We start from the raw sequence: 12825 nt of genomic DNA on the forward strand, positions 1-12825 counted from the left end.
AATAAATACATAGAGCAACATCACTCCCTTGTGTCTGTGACGTCAACTCCTTCCAGCATACATAGCAGTAAGTTCTGCCCAAATTAATTATAAGGACCTGACAGCACAGTTTTTCCTTAGCCCAGCTCCCAAGTGATTTTAGTCCTGCCCCCAGTGATTTTTTACCCCCACTCACCATGTCTTTTTCTTTTCACTCCACCCTGGAGAAGTTTTCTACCCCTCATTTTTTTAAGGGAAAGTTTAGCCCCGATATGGGGATGGAGGAATTTACCCGTCACCTGACCGCCCGCCTCCAGCCTCCCACCCTTATTAACTGTTCCTCAGTGTGCAGGAAGCGTCTGGCATCCGCTGTCGGAGGGGGGGATGGTACTGACGGCTGTGCTGGTGGGGTAGCACAGCTGCGGCCAGCAAGACCACTACCACCGGTCTTTCGGTTTGCCTGGCCGCAACCAACAACCACACTACCAGCACACACTCCAGAACTGGTCCCCGACCCAGCACATGCTCCAGAAATGTTCCCCAACCCAGCACACGCTCCAGGACTTGTCCCCGCCCCAGCACCCGTTCCAAGGCTGCCCCCCGAGCCAGCACCCTCTCCCAGGCTGGATATCAGACCAGCACCTGCTCCCAGGCTGGATCCCAGAGCAGCACCCGCTCCCCGGCTGGATCCCAGACCAGCACCCGCTCCCAGGCTGGATCCCAGACCAGCACCCGCTCCCAGGCTGGTGCCCATACCAGTACCAGCACTCGCTCCTAAAATTGTCCTCGAACCAGTACCAGCACCTGCACCCAGGCTGGTTCCCGAGTCAGCACCACGGGAAGCAGCGCCGGCTTCAGCACCACGGCCAGCAGCGCTGGTTTCAGCACCACGGCCAGCAGCGCAGGCTTCAGCACCACAACCAGCAGCACCGGCTTCTGCACCTCAGCTAGCAAATGCTTCAACACCTCAGCAAGCTCCTCCACGTCTCCGGCTCAGACGACATCGTCCTCCATATCTCCGGCTCCGACGATATCGTCCTCCACATCTCCGGCTCCGACAACATCGTCCTCTACGTCTCTGGCTCCGACGACATTGTCCTCCACGTCTCCGGCTCTGACGACATCGTCCTTTACATCTCTGGCACCGACGACATCATCCTCCACGTCTCCAGCATCGTCGCCCCCGCGGCCTCCGGCTGGCCGGCCGCTCATGTCGCGACGCCCAGGACGTGGACGTAGATCTCGTTGGCTGCTGTGGGTCTGGTGCCACTCGCGTCCGGTGGCCATCCGACTCACCGGCTGCAGCAATAGTCTACTCGCCGCCGCCACCAGACTCGTGCCCGATGGATTCGGGGACACTTAGGCCGGCGACCCACCACCAGTTCCCCCCTCTGCCCTGCCTTGTCTCTTGATCTTGTTTTTCTGCTTTCAGTCCAAGGACATCTGGTATCTGTCCATAAGAAGGGGAGTACTGTCACGGTGCGGGCTCGACCCACTTTTCTCCGGCAGCTGTGGGCGATTATCAATCTGCACACCTGGGACTGATGAGGGCGAGCTGTATAAAGACCAGTGAACCCAAGGATCCTGGCCGGAACTTAATCTTCTGTCGTGTACCGTAAGCCGACTACCCAGCTTTATGCTCGCTCGCTCTCTCTCTCTCTCTCTCTCTCTCTCTCTCTCTCTCTCTCTCTGTTTCCCCTCCGTGTTTCATAGTTCTTCCTTGTCGTCCTCCCCAGCAGTCTGCCTTCGTCCCTGCGTGATCGAGCTGTGCGCCTCGACTTCCCCTTTTGGACTTTAGACTCCCAATCTCGATCCTGGATCCCACACTTTGCACACGGACCCCTTGACGCCAAGAGTGTGTGGTGTTAGACTAGGTGTGGGTAAATACCTGAGTGTTTTACCTAGTGTTGACTGGAGAGGAGGGACAAGACATGAAGGCAGTATGTGGGGGAATGCAGACGGTCAGGGCGAATGGTGAGGCGTAGGAGGTCCGTGTCCAAGCGGGTGGTCGAGATCCAACAGGCAGTCAAGGAAGCAAAGAAAATGCGGGGTTGAGACGAGACACATATAGCTTGAAAACAGGAATGGGGATCTGTGTACGGGAACGGACGGTTAAGTTCCGGCGAGGATCCTTGGGTCCACTGGTCCATATACAGCTTGCCCTCATCAGTCCCAGGTGTGTTGATTGCTGATCACCCACAGCCTTGCCGGCATGTGGGCGTGATGCAGCCAGCGCGAGCAGGGGCGTGTCTCGGCACGCTGCCAACGGATGTGCTGGCAGACCTAGCTGCCGGAGAAAAGCGGGTTCGAGCCCGCGCCATGACAGTACCCCCCTTTATATGGACAGATTCCAGATGTCCTTGGACTGACAGCAGAAAAACGAGATCAAGAGAGGGCGGAGGGGGGAACTGGTGGTGGGTCGCCGGCCTAAGTGTCCCCGATGGATTCGGGGACACTTAAGTCTGGTGGCGGCGGCGAGTAGACCGCTGCTGCAACCAGTGAGTCGGACGGCCAAGGAACGGCCACTTTCTTGGCCGTCGGGAAGGCAAGTACGAGTGGCACCAGACCCACAGCAGCCAACGAGATCTAAGTCCTGAGCGCCGCTGCTGTTGGTGCAGAAAGCGTCTATGCCCTGGCCACAGAGGGCGCCGCGTGCGGGCGCCAGATGTCCGCCTGCGCGGCCAGCCAGCCGGAAGTCACAGGAGCAAAAATGCAGGAGACGAGGAGGCTGGCGTGGCTGTGGAGATGTCCGCCAGAAACGTGGAGGACAATGTCGTCGAAGCCGCAGATGTGGAGGATGATGTTGTCGAAGCCAGAGACGTGGAGGACGATGTCGTTGAAGCCGGAGACGTGGAGGACGATGTCGTCGAAGCCGGAGACGTGGAGGACTATATCGTCGAACCGGAGACGTGGAGGACGATGTCGTTGAAGCCGTAGACGTGTAGGACGGCTGAGGAGCTGGCTGATGTGCAGAAGCATGTGCTGGCCGAGGTGCTGAAGCCGGCGCTGCTGGCCGAGGTGCAGAAGCCGGCGCTGCTGGCCGAGATGCTGGTGCTGACGCGGGGGCCAGCCTGGGAGCTGGTGCTGACACGGGGGCCAGCCTGGGAGCTGGTGCTGACGCAGGCGCCAGCCTGGGAGCTGGTGCTGACTCGAGGGACAGGCTGGGTGCTGGTGCTGGTAGTGTGGTTGGTGGGTGCGGCCAGGCAAACCGAAAAACCGGTGGTAGCGGTCTTGCTGGCCGCAGCTGTGCTACCCCACCAGCACAGCCGTCAGTACCATCCCCCTCCTCCGACAGCGGATGCCAGATGCTTCCTGTAGACTGGGGGACAAACACTGAGGGTGGAAGGAAGGTGGAAGGAGGGGGTCCAGGCGGCGAGTAAATTCTTCCTTGCCAATATCACCACTAAACATTCCCCTCCAAGATAGGTTATCAGGACAAGAAAAATTTCCCTAGGTGGAGTGAAAAAAAGAAAAAGACATCTTGAGTGGCAAAAAAACCCCCAAAAAAAGTCACTGGGGAGGGGCTATAGTCACTGGGAGCGGGGCTAAGAGAAAAAAAAACTGTGCCAGGTCCTTATATTTAATTTGGCCGGAATATACTGTTATATATTGCAGGAGGGAGTTGACGGCACAGACACAAGGGGGCGGTATAGCTCTATGAATTGTATTATGTATATAATAATATATATAATAATCAACAATAATATTATAAATAAACTAGGCTAGAAAATGGAGTGTGACCAAAATCCAAAAGTGTGTGGTGTTAGACTAGGTGTGGGTAATTACCTGACTGTTTTACATAGTGTTGACTGGAGAGGAGGGACAAGACATGAAGGTAGTCCGTGGGGGCAAGCAGATGGTCAGGGTGAATCGCGAGGCGTAGGAGGTCCGTGTCCAAGCGGGTGGTCGAGATCCAACAGGCAGTCAGGGAAGCAAAGGAAACGCGGGGTTGAGACGAGACACACAGCTCGAAAACAGGAACGGGGATCTTTGTACGGCAGGAGTCACCAACGCGGTGCCCGCGGGCACCAGGTCGCCCGTAAGGACCAGATGAGTCGCCCGCTGGCCTGTTCTAAAAATAGCAGCACTTATCAGTGAGCTGCCTCTATTTTTTAAATTTTATTTATTTGCTAGTGTGACAGTCTAACTGTCGTGTAGGTTCTCAGGACCATCCAGGGAAGACATTGTCGTGAGACGGTTTAGACTTAGAATATTTTAAAGACTTGGTCTTCACTTGTTTAAATAAATTCATTTATTTTTTTACTTTGCTTCTTATAACTTTCAGAAAGACAATTTTAGAGAAAAAATACAACCTTAAAAACAATTTTAGGATTTTTAAACACATATACCTTTTTACCTTTTAAATTCCTTCCTCTTCATTCCTGACAATTTAATTCAATGTTCAAGTATTTTTTTTATTATTATTATTGTAAAGAATAATAAATACATTTTAATTGAATTCTTCATTTTAGCTTCTGTTTTTTCGACGAATAATATTTGTGAAATATTTCTTCAAACTTATTATGATTAAAATTCAAAAAAAATATTCTGGCAAATCTAGAAAATCTGTAGAATCTGAGGCTTTTGACAAAGTTGCAGAAAAGTACTCTCAGGTCATAAACACAGTTGGGCAAGAGTTTGAGAACAGGTTTTGTGACCTGGATCAGCTTGAGCCATGTATGTCGTTCATTTCTAATCCTTTCATGAACGTGGACATATCATGCATTGCTGAGCAGTTAAGTGCAACATTCAGCCTGGATGCTAAACAGGTGGAGATTGAAATTGTAACACTGCAAAATGACCTCCACCTCAAAGCCCACCAGGCTGCACCAAACTTTTGGTGCCTTGTTGACACAGAAAAGTACAGTGGTGTATGTGCAGCAGCTATGAAGGTTGCAAGCCTGTTTGGTTCAACTTATTTTTGTGAATCAGCCTTTTCTGACATGAACTTCATCAAGAACAAACACAGAACACGCCTCACTGTTGCACATCTGCAAGACTCACTCAGAGTTGCAGTGTCAAGTTACACACCAGAGTACAACACACTAATTAACAGCATGCAATGCCAGGCTTCCCACTAACTGACAAAGAAACAGATAACAGATTTGGTGTCCAGTTCAAAGTGTGACATGATTTATTTAAAAATTTGAGAGTTGACTTTTATATTTTACATGAGTTATTATTTGTACAAACATGTTGCAAAGTAATTCATGATCTGTTAAAAAAATGTTAGTGGCTAGCTAGTTAAAATGGGATATTGTGATTTCACAAGACTGTCTTAGAAGTGATCATTTGAAAATGTTCAATTTTAAAAATGTACACTTAGAGAAAATATAAAAATAAAGTGTTGCATATTGATATTTATCTGTTTCTATATATATATTTATTGTGAGAAATCATTAAGATGATCTGTGTTTCCACAAAGATAAATATAATTAATTATTAATAATAACATAGAGTTAAAGGTTAATTGAGCAAATTGGCTATTTCTGGCAATTTATTTAAGTGTGTATCAAAATGGTAGCCCTTCGCATTAATCAGTACCCAAGAAGTAGCTCTTGGTTTCAAAAAGGTTGGTGACCCCTGGTGTACGGAAACGTATGGTTAAGTTCCGGCGAGGATCCTTGGGTCCACTGGTCCATATACAGCTCGCCCTCATCAGTCCCAGGCGTGTTGATTGCTGATCGCCCACAGCCTTGCCGGCATGTGGGCGTGATGCGGCCAGCGCGAGCAGGGGCGTGTCTTGGCACGCTGCCAACAGATGTGCTGGCAGACCCAGCTGCCGGAGAAAAGTGTGTTCGAGTCCGCGCCGTGACAGACTTCATTTTAAGACTTTAATGACTGAAACCCCTATAATGTTTTCTAACATTGAAGGACTCCCTGAGGGTGAAGCTAAGTTAAGTGCCATATTTGTATTGTGAGTTACATCTTGACTTTATGTGCTGTATTAAGTTGTATTTCAGATGATCAGCCAATGTCATCTCTTGGTGTGTTCTTGTCACAATTCTACTGCAGTTAAATTAAACTAAAATTTAATTTTGGATATCAGTTTATGCAGTGTAGATTGTTCTCACTTATGCAACCACAAAAATGGATGGCACTTTATTCCTTATTTCGAGGATGGATGGGCTATATTTCGTCTTTGATGCTCTTTTGGTAAACTCTACTCAAAATAATATGTTTGCAATGTGAAGTTTTATATTTTATAGCTGAGGGCGTACAATAAAAGAAACAGACATATCCTGACTTTTAGTTCATGGCACGTGCTTTCTTGACATCATTAGCGCTTGTAAACTTTGCCCGCATCATTAAAACCACTGGCGCCCAATTTATGTCAGACGTTTCCCTGTACAGGAAAACCTCTTTGAGGGCAATTGCATCATCTTTATTATCTTCAGACATTGTAAAGCTCCTGCAGAGCCATAGAAAGCACATTTTCAAAGATGTCGCTGTACCAGCTGTGACAAGTAAAGTGCCTTGTCCGGTAAGCGCCCCTTTAATGGGAAATTAATTGACATATTACAGCATGATTATTAGCACTCTAAGGGCTTCAAGTCTGCCATTAGTATGACACTTGGCACATGAAATTGACTTATTTAGACCTCTAACTTTGTAAAGATGGCACATTGTCAGCTGCCTCAGTTGGTGATGTTGTCCATTGATGTTATCCATCCATTCATACGAGGGATGTAATGATATTGAAATCTCACAGTACAATATTGTTACGGTATTAAAGCCACGGTATGATATTATTGGGGTTATATGTCAAAAAAAAAATACTTAAAAATGCCGTAGTGTGTAAAATGAAGTGGCAGCAATGTTTAGGATAAACACATTTACTGTAATTGAACACAAACATAATGCTGAAATGTTCTAATCATATTTATTACTACAAACAAGTATTTTTAAGTGCAAAGAATTGTGCGGGACCATCCACTGTGTCTCTCAACTTTTACTTTCAGAGAAGCAGTGGTCTCTACAGTGGACATTTTTTCTATTAAGTGATTATATTTCCTTGTCTCTTGGGGCAAGTCTCATTCGCCCCTCTTCCTCTCCATTGGGGGCCTTTTTTTTTTGTAGAGAAAAAAGATCAACCTTTGTTGCCCTGTATTGATGACCGTGGTCTAAACGAGTGTTTTTCAACCACTGTGCCGTGAGATACAGTCGGGTGTGCCGTGGGAGAAAGCGATAGAAAATGGATGGATGGAGGGTTAAAAATATTTTTTGCAAACCAGTAATTATAGTCTGCAAATGATGTGTTGTTGTTGAGTGTTGGTGCTGTCTAGAGATCGGCAGAGTAACAGTGTAATACTCTTCCATATCAGTAGGTGGCAGCCGGTAGCTAATTGCTTTGTAGATGTCGGAAACAGCGGGAGGCAGTGTGCAGGTAAAAAGGTATCTAATGCTTAAACAAAAAATAAACAAAAGGTGAGTGCCCCTAAGCAAAGGCATTGAAGCTTAGGGAAGTCTATGCAGAACGAAACTAAAACTGAACTGGCTACAAAGTAATCAAAAACAGAATGCTGGACGACAGCAAAGACTTACTGTGGAGCAAAGACGGCGTCCACAATGTACATCCAAACATGACATGACAATCAACAATGTCCCCACAAAGAAGGATAAAAACAACTTAAATAGTCTTGATTGCTAAAACAAAATAGATGTGGGAAATATCGCTCAAAGGAAGACATGAAACTGCTACAGGAAAATACAAAAAAAGAGAAAAAGCCACCAATATAGGAGCGCAAGACAAGAACTGAAACAGCAAGAAAGTCAAAATAAGTCAGGGCGTGATGTGACAGTACACCTACTTTGAGACAAGAGCTATAGTGATGCATGCTTGGTTATGGTTTAAAGTCAAATCCAACAATTGCGACAACAACTTTTTACTGTCAACTGAATTTCGTTTTTTAATGATTTCTGCTGGATGTGTCTGCGGATTTATTTTTTCAACGCAAAAAATGTGCCTTGGCTCAAAAAAGGTTGAAAAACACTGGTCTAAACAACATAACTGTGAAGAATAGCTACCCTTTGCCACTTATGGATTCGGCATTTACTTCTTTATATTCTGCTGCTGTTTTCACTAAAATAGACTTACGCAATACTTGTCACTTGGTGAGAATTAAGGAGGGATATGAGTGGAAGGCCGCTTTTAACTCCCCTATGGGGGATTTTGAATATTTAGTTAAGTCTTTTGGTCACACTAATGCGCCCTCGGTTTTTCAAAATCTAATTAACAACGTCCTCAGGGACATGATCAATCAATTCTGTTGTGTGTACCTTTATGACATTCTTATCTTTTTCCAGAAATATCCGAGAACATGTCCACCAGGCCCGTCTCGTATTACAGCGGTTATTGGAGAATCGGCCATACTGTATGTCAAAGCTGAGAACTGCGAATTTAACTCACCATCAGTGTCAGTAGATTCCTGATGGTTTACCCTTCCAGTCATGTTTATCTCCTCTCTCTCAACTGTGTAGTGTTAACTGTTTCCGCTGCACACCTTTCGTGTGCGATTTCTGTTTTCCATACTTTTTGTGTGCATCCTTAGTTAGTTTTTCTCACTCCTTTTTGAGTGTGCTTTTATTATTATTCTTCACTATATTATTATTTTTTTTCATCTCTGTGTTGGAGTCCTACCCCGGCAAAGCTGATTGTGACAGAAATTGGTTCAATACTACTGTACTATTTTATTTTACAGTACAAGTGTTTTGTTTTGTGACACTTTTAAAAGGCAGTAAAAAACGTTGGTTTTTTTACGTGCATTCAAGTAATATCCTTGTAATCTCCCATTTTTAATTTGTGTTATTTTAAATGCTATGTTTCATTGTGCTACATGCTGATGTTTGATTGTTCGTCTTATAACTACAGTATGCGAAGCACTTTGTGAGCTTTCTCTTTGAGAAGTGCTATTAACCTATATTTTCCTCTTTTTCAGTTATTGCAAAAATAAATATGCCTATGCTGCACAAGAGATGAGTTGGACCATCATTCTCTGCAGTGTAAATCTAGCTTCAAAAGTGAAGCCTTACTTCCGAGTGCTTTCTATCAGACATACTTGCTTTGTTGGCATCGAACAGTGCAACTTACCAGTAGGCAGTCCTTTTGAGTCACTTGGTTTACCCGCCAAGTGCTTGAGCCAGTGCCGAGTCCATAACTGGACGTGACGTCAAGTTTTGAAATATGGATACAGTTTGATTTTGCGTGAATCTGTACCTGGTAGGGTTGTCCCGATACCACAATTTTGGTACCCGTATCAAAACGGATTTTGTTACTTTGTTATACTTCTCAAAATACAGGGGACCACAAACATTTTTTATTATTGGCTTTATTTTAACAGAATATCATATGATACATTCAGCACATGTTTCTTATTGCAATCAAATAAGATTTTTGTTATAAAATAAAAATGTGAATATTCCAGACAACTTTTATTTTAGTAGTAAGTAAGCAAAGGCTCCTAATATGGCTGCTGACGTACGCAGCAGTGACGTGCAGTCAGGGGAGGCAGGTGAGGCGGGGCCTCACGTGCCATCATGGAACGAAAAAAAATGTAAAAAGAAAACAAATTAATTAAATTGTTATATGTATCCAGTGATTATACTATGACGTTATTTTCCATTTAACTTCACCAGTTTTAGATTATTTTTATTCAAAATCGCTGAATTTTCACATTTGCCGTTCAAATACTGAGAAGAGACTTGCTGTGATCAGCAGCCAGTTGAGGCACGTCACTGCGTTGTGCCTCAACATGGATTGTGGACTCGGCTAACTGCTGGCCTGCTGTGCAGTGAGACCGTATTGCTATATGAAATATATTATACATTTCCATAGTTTAGTTAGCTGAGGTATATAATGTACAGTGTATTTTGTCAACAACTGTATGTGTGTAACGTATTTCTTGTGCTGAGCAATCATAAAACTGCTGCGAAGACGCACTGGCTGAGGCTCGCAGTAATCCCGCCTCCTGGTGGTAGAGAATACACTCCCCCCGTAGAATGCACCCCCTGACAGGAGTGTTATATCAACTAAAGCCCACACTTAAAATTTCCACGTGCAAGATTGAATCTATTTTAAAAAGTTATTTAATAAGAAGCCAAAAAGTGCAAAAACAATAATGTTCGTGTTGGAGGATTTGTGAATGACTGCTGGGCCACAACATTAGGTACACCTGCAGACTGCAGCACGGATTTCAGATTTCATTCATTCACAATTCATTGCTTCTCCTCCCCTCAAGACACCACCTGCAGGCAATAGTCCAGAAAGGCGCGAGCGGCGCACACACACAAAGCCAGCTCCCAGGCTTCCTAGAGCCCACCCGCCCGTGCCCTCTGCTCCCGCCGGACTCGCACAACCGCAGCACTGTTTGTACATTGAGGACATTAGAGTGTTGCACGCTTTAATGTCTCCAAACATCCCAAAAAAGTTGGGAGATTTGTCGCTTGTCACTTTTGAGATATGAAAGTCACTAAGAAGCTGGAAAGATTCTAGATTTAGCAAGAAAGTCCAAGTTAAAAAATTGCGCTGGTGTGTGTGAAATATAAAGACGCAAAGACCCGCCTTACGTTGCTTCTGATTGGTTTACATTGCTTAGTGGTTGCCTGGATTCAGGCACAATCATTTATGGATTGGTCTGTGATTGGTTCTTTTGGTAAGTCAATCGGAATTACTCGAACTTCGGCAGGCCATGAGGAAGCAAGGTAATTATTATGCCCAAAAAATATAAAGTAGTGAAAATATATGCTTGAGAAATTTCAAGTGTGGCTTGAGAAAGGGTTAACTTGTGTGGCTCTCATGCTGAAAACGTTTACCACACTTTAGATTTGATATTCGGGGATGCATTGTTTGTAAACTCTTTTGGTGCTGTCTGCTATGTTGCTCTGTCATTGTCAATCGCAAATTAATCGTGATTAATTTTGATTTAACTATGAAAAAATGTGATTAATGTCATGATCCATTGTCCGGGTCATGTTTTGTTTGGCATTTCTTAGTGTTTATTTCTGTTTTAGCACCCTCGTTGGGTTTCCTAGTTGCCATGGGTGCTGATTTTTGTCACCTGCCTCTGATTAATGGTCGGGATGCTCACCTGCTCCTGGTCACTAATCAGAGAGCTATTTATTCCTGCCTCGCGCTCCGTCTGGCAGTGTCACTCGCTTTTTGCGACAGCTTCCGTTTTTGGTTTCCCCCTATTTGTCACTAGCCCTTGATTGTTCCTGAGTTAAGCTTTGCCAAAGTTTCCTGTGCCATTGGCCTGTCACCGTTGTTTTGTATTTTTAATCATTAATAAAGAAGCATCTTACCTGCACACTGCCTTCCTTTTACCGGCCCAAATAAAATGATCTGTCACTCACCCGTTCTCGTCAACAGGTACGCGCAGGGAGTGTGTTCACCAGTGGTGTGCCGTCAGGGCCAGCAAGGCCTTCTCTGCTGGCCTACCATAACCAGAAATCATGATCATAATTAAAGATAAAAGTAATTTTTTATTTACTTTCCCTACATTTTTAAAAGTATTCATATTCTCTACATGTCATATTATGCTCCTTCCAGCGCTGTTGTTTTTAGTTTATAGAGTTTTTATCCAGCCTTCAGAATCAACAATGCTGAACGGGCACATAGAGTTGACAGACATTTGCGATAGCCAATCAGATCAGGCGTTGTTGTCAGTCAGGCCTTCTAGATGGCCTAAGGCAGATATATAGAGATGTTATGAGCCAGGTAACATAAGAACTCCATTACCCAGCATGCCACAGTAGTGAAGAACATGGCAGTAACCCCGTTTAGGTTTAATGTAGACATGCCGGCAGCGGGATGTGTTTGATGAGCACGCTATGGAGTAAACTTTAAGAAGTCAGCCAACACACCTCGTCTGTATCTTTTATGATTAGACAAGACAACACATATATTTGCAAGGCCATTTTCAAGAAGGATATTTAAAGAGAAATTACATCTTATGAGACCATCTCGGCCAACCCCGGAAGCTAGCCCAGCTGTCGATGAAATGTGAGTTCAGATATTTTATTTCTTTATTTTTTCACGTTTAAAATGTTTTTTGCAATTTTAATTTTGACAGTACTACATAAGATATGTTTTAATTTCTGATGCGGGTTTATTGATGTTTAAATGCGCCAGAAAATAACCCATTTTATACAATGCCCAGGAGTGCGTAAATGTGTTCCTATATAGTATTTCTCCAGCATTGGTCATGTGGTGACATAAATTATGGTATTTTGAGAGGTAATCATTGAAGTCGGACATCACTGAAAGCTTTGGTGGGAAACGCACGGCCCGCCACTGGTGTGCACACACACGTAAGCAGTCCAATCTGAGTAAATGTTGCAAACAGCCCCTTTAATGATTGAAAAAAAATTATTGGATAAAAGCTAAATCTACTTTTCTGAGAAAAATAAGCTGCCATCGCTTCCATTCTTTGAATTGTTTGCCGGCACATAAATCAACTTGTGTGCGTTTTTTAAAAGCCCTTCTAAAAAAAACTGAAAATAAACAACTGTTTGCTCTCTGGAGAGGAAATCAATTTTGGGGTCTGTGGTGTATGTTCAGGTTTCATGAGGGGAAAACATTTTTTGCAACGTTTTGAGTGGTTGACAGCTGACAGCAATACATCAAACTTTTCTAGGCCTGTGTGCCGCGTATCTCCATGTATGTGTCTCCTCTCTCATCTTCAGTCAGTCACACTGTGATCACTCAGCATCATCACCACCCCATCTGCCCCACCCTCCATCACCGCAAGCAAATCTCTTAATCTCTCCTTCGCTCCCCTCCATCCGCCTCGTGATCTGCGGCTGCCTCTGAACTAAACGCGGGGCCGAGCGGCAGCATGGCTCGAC

Source organism: Entelurus aequoreus, linkage group LG07, assembly GCF_033978785.1.
Source record: "Entelurus aequoreus isolate RoL-2023_Sb linkage group LG07, RoL_Eaeq_v1.1, whole genome shotgun sequence".
In the NCBI taxonomy this organism is placed as follows: domain Eukaryota; kingdom Metazoa; phylum Chordata; class Actinopteri; order Syngnathiformes; family Syngnathidae; genus Entelurus; species Entelurus aequoreus.